Source organism: Balaenoptera borealis (assembly GCF_965194805.1).
Source record: "Balaenoptera borealis genome assembly, chromosome: 18".
NCBI lineage: Eukaryota > Metazoa > Chordata > Mammalia > Artiodactyla > Balaenopteridae > Balaenoptera > Balaenoptera borealis.
In genome coordinates, this window is record NC_138877.1 from 27668046 (window position 1) to 27675885 (window position 7840).

The window sequence follows — 7840 nt, forward strand, 5'->3', positions numbered from 1 at the left end:
CCTATGACTGGAAGCAATCCAGATGTCCACAACAGCACACTGGTGAAATAAATTGTGTTATAATCAAACTATGAAATGTATCCATCAATGATATTTGAAACAAACAACAAAAAGAGAAACCCTCTATAAAATATGAATGGATATTACCATCATAATGTAGAATGAAAGAAGCCCAAACAAAACACTACATGTATAATTCCATTTATATAAAGTTAAAAAAAGGAAGATCTAATCTAGAAGTAGTTAACAACTGAGGACTATTGTTATGTTGAGGCAGGGGAATAAGAACTGAATGGGACATGAGGAAAGACTCTGGGGTGAGAGTAACATTCTATTTCTTGTCCTGGTTTGGGTTTATTGATATGTTCACTGAACAAAAATTTATCAGACTCTATGTCAGTTTCATGAGCATTTCTCAATGTATGTTACACTGTATGTTAACATACAATGTATGTTACCAACAAAAATATATACATATTTGTATGTATAATGCATATGTCTGTCAAAAAAGAGGATAAAATAAAAACATTTTCAGACAAAGAAAATTATCTGACCCACAGACTCCAGCTAAAAAAGTATAAAATATATCTCATTAAGAACATCATACTTAGAAGGAAGGCATGAGATGCAAGAAACAATAGTGAGCAATCTTTTTTAACACGATTGTTAAAGCTATAAAAGCATTGACCAATTATGTGCAGATTATGGAGTGTACAAACAAGGTAGGACCAAAATACAGAGTAATAATAGCATGTAGGACGGAAGGAAGTTAGGAGAATTAAATTTGTCCTTAGGTTAAGCCACAGGCTCCACCCTGCTGCATCTGTTCCTTGCTCCTGACCGTGTATGTAGAATCCCACTTGAGTTCTCTGCTCCATTGAACTTTTGCTTGCCAGGTTGCCCTCACAGAGGCCATCTCAGTTTACTCCCACCCACTGTCAACTCTCAGGGTGCGAGGCAGTGACAAGTCCCAGATTCCTATTCTTTGCTCAAAGAGGTGTGTCAGAAATAGGATCCTTATGGACACCAACTTCTGTGACAGCCCAGAAACCCCACCATGCTCTCAGCAGTTTTCCACTTGAGCACTGGCACTGGTTTCAAGTTCCTCTAAGCGTGCCGGGAAACACTGTAGGGTTCCATCTAAGCAGCTGCTTCTTCAGGATGTTTTACTTTGTTGTTTTCTTCGTTCCTGTTGTTACCCACATCTCGTAGCTTCTATCACTTAAGGTATTTATGACAATGATTTAGTCCAGGCCAGGGAAGATTTTCTTTTTTCTTAGAATGAGACTTACTCTGCTCAAGTTTGCTCTGCATAAACCCTAATTGGCATGAGAGAATCAATGAAATAATCTCTGTAGGAGTTGAGGACCCTCCATCCTGTACACCCTGCTTTTGAGTTACTGATATGGTTTCACAGAACAGGTGGTTGAGCTTTTTGTTGATATCATTCACTAAGGAGATCCTTGTACTTTCCAGGCAATATTTGAAAGCCATATGTGAATAATTTTTGGACTTTCAGTCAATTTGACTTACATGTGTTGGCTGCTCCCATCCATCCATGCAGATATCAAAAACTGTTTAGAAATTTATACTAAGAATTCTTAGCTGCACTCAAGTCAGGTTTAAAAAATTAGAAATGCATTTATTTTGTGGGGCAATATTGTCCCACAATATTGTCTTAAAACTATCTTGATAGTAAACACTAAGAGAAAACCTGTGTAATTACTATTACACATGCAAGTCTGGATGCAATATTGTCTTAAAACTATCTTGATAGTAAACACTAAGGGAAAACATTTATAATTACTATTTGACAATTTTGACCTATGAAAACAGAAATTACATATACATTTAGTTCAAGTGAATGAGTGATTATTTAGGTTTTACTCTTGACAAAATGATATCATAGTATCATGACAATTTCTATTTTGGTTACATATTCCTGAAATATTTTTCTAACTTTATTTCTCAGAGGGTAGTGGCCAATTTTCAGGTGGGGAGACTCTCTGTGATACGAACTTGAGAGAGACTCAGATTGAGAGAAAGCTTTTACAATTTTTTCTTACAGGGACTTTTGAAAGGTTTATTACTTGTCTCTATGCCTTGACAGATAAGAAAGACCAAGACTTGTCTATTTTATTCTATTTTGAACCCTCAGAATCGAGAAGCACTCAGAATGAGTAGGTAGACATTAAATATTAGCATAAATGCACAAATGAATACTTCTATTTTTATAGCTTGTGTATCAGGAAGACAAATAGAAACATATTAATTGAACACTTACTGTATTCTAGGTACTTTTAAATTTTTAATATTTATTAGAATTTCTTATAACAAAAGTTATATGTGCTTATTATTAACAACTACAAACATTCTAGAAATATGCTACAGAAAATGAAAATCCACCTAACCCAGTTCCCAAGGTTACAACCATTTATCTGTTGTGGATATTCCCCTAGATTTTTTTCTATCATACATATTTACATACTATACATTTAAAGCCATCTTGAAAGCTAAAATCCAAGCCATTGATTTGGGCTTAGTATTTCTTTACTCTTTCATCACTGGAGTTCTTTTCTCTTTGCTCGATAGTGAAGTACGACCCTTTCTTCTCAGAAATGATATGAAGGATTGAGGACATGCCTTATGAATAAGATCTAGAGAGTTGATTCTCTCATCCTATCCTCACAATATCCCTATGAGTAGACATCATTAACCCCATTCTTAGTAAGAAACTCAGAGGTATTAAGGAGCTTGTCAGAGGTTCACACAGCTAGTTGAACACTTAGTTTTGCTTCACTAAAGTATCTGTGCCCCATGTATCTTGGCTTGTCTTTTCTGTACAATAGCCAAACTCAACATGAAAAGACATCAGTTGCTCTAGACATCCAGAGTTAGTATTACATTGTTCAGTTACATGGAATGGTAAAGTAAAGCTTGTTTTCACACTTGTCATCAACTAAGAATAGTGTTTGAGTTTAAATTCAAATGTCAACACTTTAGTTTCATTTAAAATAATCAAACAAGGGGAAAACAAAAATGGACCAGTTTGATGGGATAAATGCAGCACCTGGCACCAGTAGAGTAGAGATGTGTGGAGTTGAAAATGTATGTCACACTAGCATAAGGTAAAATATTAAGAATTATCTTCAGAGGAGAAAAAACTTAAATTATATGCACTAAGAAAAGATACATTATAAAATCAGTAATAAACTGAATTAAAAGGTTAAAGGATGCAAAGAGATTTATCTAGAGACCCAGAGTTTTGCAATATCCCCTCTAACAGGTTAAGATTTTATTTCTGTCTTCTTAAAGGATCATGCAAATTCCCTATTAACAATCTGAGTGTAAAAAATGTGAAAACACTTATTTGTAAATAAAAATTACTTCATTTGCTCCCTTCGGTATAGCAATGCCGCTTATGCTTAAGTATTTGTATGTTAACGTGAGAGCTAGTTTGATAAAAGAAAGTATGCCCGAGGCCATTACAGAAGAAAAATGGTGACATGTTCTAAACCTTTAGAAACAGAAAGCTGTAAGAGGCTGTCTAATCATTTGTCTTACAAACAGAGCATACGTTCACATACTGGTGTCTGAGAAACCTGAAGGCATCAACTGCATTTGTCACTAACTCCAACCTAATATTTGTTTTCAATCATTTCTAACCTGAGAGGCCTGGACGATACAAACCCAATTTAAAGGCTAACAAAACTGTCTTACCCTCCATGTATTGCAACAAGTTATATACCTCATATAAAGGGGGACTTTACTGTCTCTCTGTTCTGGCAGTTCTTATTTTGTTCAGCTTTTCAATAATGGTCTAAAAACAGCTGTTCCAAAGATTTAGATGTGTTCACAACATCCAGGTGATGGAATAGGTTTACGTTTCCCCCTGTCTAACTTGGACTGTAGTCATTTTTATTTTCTTTGGTGCAAAAAAGAAACCACAAGTGTTTTGCCAGGCATAAAATTAATACATCTGAATTGGTAGTGGGATCCAAGCAGTAGCCCTTTCTGGAAGGTGGCATGGCAGGAGATCCTGGACATGGGTTTTGCAGATTGAAAGGCCTCCCAAAGGTCCAGACTTGGGCAGGTTATCCAGCCTCTCAGTATCTCATTTATTTTATTTTTTTTCCATGAGATGAGGATACAACTACCTCTTCCTTGGTGCTGTTGTGAGGATTAAATCGAGGAATATCACACATGTGAATGAAAAAATTGCCTGCCAAAGCAGTAAACAAAGGATGTTGTAGCCATCAAGCCATCACATTACAGCTGCCCAATGGTGAGCCCTGAAGGAACTCGGGATAGAAACAGGATGCCCACCATCAAGCCATCAGCCACTGCAGCCACCCCACAATAATGCACCATGAGGAGACTCAGGATGAGAAAGCACAAGATACTGGCCCCAGATAGCTGAAATGCATATCAAAGGAACGATTTCAGTGATCCCAGACTCTTGCATCTTCCCATAAATAGAAAAGTGCTAAATTCCTTAATTTGAGATATCTGGTTTTCTTTAATTAACAGTAATCTTTTGATGTGCTGCCTAGCCGGTCTTTGTTGCAAAAACTCCTATATATCCTGGCTCGCCTTCTTCCTCTTTGGAACAGTTTCTCAGTGTTATCTGAGATGTTGTGTCTCAGGCTTAGTCCTCAGTTTCATCCACCGAGTAAAACATAACTCTCAACATTTAGGCTGTGCAATTTTTTCAGTCGACACACACAAAATAATTTCATCATACATGTAAACTCCTTTCCCCTCCATGGATGTCGATTTGATTAGCTTCCGCTTGACAAAAATATAATGTTGACCTTTTCCTTACCAAGTAGGATATGGAGTAGAATCTCCTGGAGTTCAGCCTACCAGGTTTTTATGCTTGCCAAAATGACGTATAGAGATGGTTTGGCTCTATGTTGAAGATAGAGCACTAAGAAATTGGGTCCATTGCTGTCATTTTCCTCTCAGATTCCTCTCACCTGTCACAACACAGTAGTCATGAAAAATGAAACCATAAATTCAATTTAGAGGGCAATTTGCAGCTAATCTTTGTAGTAATTCCAGTGTGAATAATGCAACAATTTGGATGTATGGTCAGTCAATTCAGCCCTGATTTATTAGTATTTAAGAAAGCTTTCTTTCATTAGTGATAATTACTAAGCAAGAGAAAATAATTTCTCCAAAAGTATCTACCTTCATATCAGTGCTTTCAGTTTTGAAAAAAAAATGGCTACATTTTTTCTTAAAATTATGACAACTACAAGCTTGTGTATTGCTATTTAAAGACACAAGAAGATGTGTTTAGATTTTGAGCAATAATTCTTTCCAGTTCTTGTGTGAACTGCTCAGTCCTAGGTTATATCAGCCTTTTTTTTTTTTTTCTGATATGACTCAGGTATTTTGAATACCTCAACAGCAGGACCCTGGGATTTGCTCTTGATTTCCCACACTCCTTACACCTTGAAGGATGTATTAAAATCTAGCTGCAAAAAGAATGACATTTCTGTTCATATCTTAGAGTCAAGTTTATCTGAGATTTTTTCCCTAGTTATTAAAACTCTACATTCTGACATGTTCAATATACCCTGAGCCAGTGAACTTACAAGAGCATGTTTAAATAGAGGGTAACATCACATTAAAATCTGTAAAGAGTAACTCTCAGAAAAGGTTTACATTTATTTCCTTTTCTGTATTTTATTGCACGGGCTTTAACTGTTATGTGCTTAACTATGGAAACAGATATTTCAAAACAAAGCAAAACAAAACAGAAAGACAAAATGCCTTCTCTTAAAATTTGTTTTGCTTCATTCCAAGAAAAACAAACATTATTTTCTATTTATTCTCCCCTCTCCATTTAGTCTACCTAAAAGTCAGGGTCATGAACTGTCCAGATTTTGTATTATTCCATTAAACAAGGACAGTACTTGCAGTCCTAGGTGTATAAAATCCCCTTCAGTTTTGGCATTCATTAAAATGAAGTAAATAAACAAAAGGTGAGTGATAGCCCCAAGGTCGTAGTGGTGACACATGTCATTGCAGGTGTTCTATAACGCAAGGATGGGAAGGCATATACTTGAAAGATGCCATTGTGGTGTCGAACCAATTGCTTTGTGGATATGATGGTCTTCCATTCCATGCAATGTAATCTAAATTGCAAACTGATCAACATTACCATGGAGTTGCCCAGAGGTTTTATATTTGTAAACTTTAATGTATAGTAGGTATTCAGTCAGCACTGAACAGAATTGAAAGTGAATGGACACATCAACATGCTGTTTATGGTTTGACTTCAAGTGACAGGGGTTGACAGTGCTAAGTCTCAGTGATTCCTGTAAAAAAGTGAATTAGTTCTAGGGTGCTTGTGACACTTAAACTCATGGGCAGAGGGTGGGTGTACTTCTCTCTGTGTGGGAACCATGCTCTTGAATGTACATTCAAAATTCTCCATCTAAAGAGATAGAAGACCCTTAAACCTGAACTCTCCACACATTTTGCTATGTTGCTTCAATCCTTTTTAGGTTGTTGTCTCCTGACTTTCTAAAATGAGGTCTGGGGTTGAGGTTAAAGGCCCTGGCAGGGAGGAGACGAAGAGGCGAGGAGTGTGTGTTTGGAAGTGATTCAGCCTCTGCTCCAGCCATTTCTCACCTGCCAGGAGTTCAAGGTCAATTCTCTTATCAGATGACATTGTGAGGCTGGAACGACCCTATCTTCTTTTTCCTACTCCAAAGAACACTGCTTTAAAGAAATGCCCCATACACAATGGCATCTTTATTCTCTTCACTTTCATACTCTGAAAATGACATGCAATTCTATCAGAAACCATTTTTTAAAGTGCTGGTTCAATTATATTTAACTGTTTGCATGAATGTTTTAAGTTTTAACTTAAAACTTATAAGTTGTTTTTCGTTTAGAAAGAAAACAGTTTTGTGGTCATTGTTGTTTGTTTTGTTTTCATTTTCTATTGCCCACAAAAAGACTGGTGACTGAAAACTTGGGGAATTTCCACTTTCCATTATGTCAAAAGAAAATACTTCTTCAGAAGCCTTTCAGTTATACAGGAGTCAACTGTCTACAGCACCCTGAAGCTGAAGATCCCCTATTAGGACAGGGAATGTTTGGAGGTAGAGATCTCCTGGTCCATCAGAGCACTGGTAAGGTTTCAGATTTGGTCCAGGCACCTCAGAGGGGCCTTCTCATGGTCCAATAAGAAGCTGCTGTGTCTTTGTTTGGTTTGGCCTGTGTTATTTGCATTAACTTAAATCTGTGGGTATCTGAGTAATATTGTGAAGCATTATTTACCTTACCTAAAATAACTGTGAGCTTATTTTATTTGCTTATTTATTTTATTTTTAAAGTGGGCTTAACATGTCTGCTTGTTTGGTTAGCTAAGTTTGAATCCTTTTAAAGTGAAAATGGTTGTTTGCTTGGTCTAACTATTTAAAGTAGTGCTTTTTTGTCTTCTTGCCTATTCTAGTGTCTGTGTTAATTCAAACAAGTTTAAAATTCTCATATTGCCTCTGAGGTTTAGTTTTTCTGAGTCTTTTAGGTTACATAAATTATATTTGCATTTTCTTCAAGAAAAACCTGTCCCTCTGTGCTGTTCCCAGATGTTATCCCCTTTTAGTCAGAGCTAATTTTGTGTTTCTGTAGCACTTTTTACTATCCCTTTATCATGATACTTATGTGTTTGTTTAATTTTCTAATTTCCTGTCTAAACTTTATTGAGTTTACAGACAGGGCGTAATTCATTTCAGGACACTAGCAGCGTTTATAGCGTATGATACATAGGAGGCAATCAATATGTTTGTTCAATTGAGTTTCAATTTTGCTTGTCTAACAG

At 36.3% G+C, this 7840-nt stretch overlaps 1 long non-coding RNA gene across 1 annotated transcript in view; it reads left to right on the top strand.

Moving 5' to 3' along the window:
• The first annotated feature begins 997 nt into the window (after positions 1–997).
• The window catches only part of LOC309615775, a 39685-nt gene continuing 32842 nt past the window's right edge, over positions 998–7840 (top strand). Inside the window, exon 1 of the long non-coding RNA XR_014237071.1 lies at positions 998–7151. This is a non-coding gene — a long non-coding RNA (uncharacterized lncRNA). The remainder of the gene's footprint in view (positions 7152–7840) is intronic.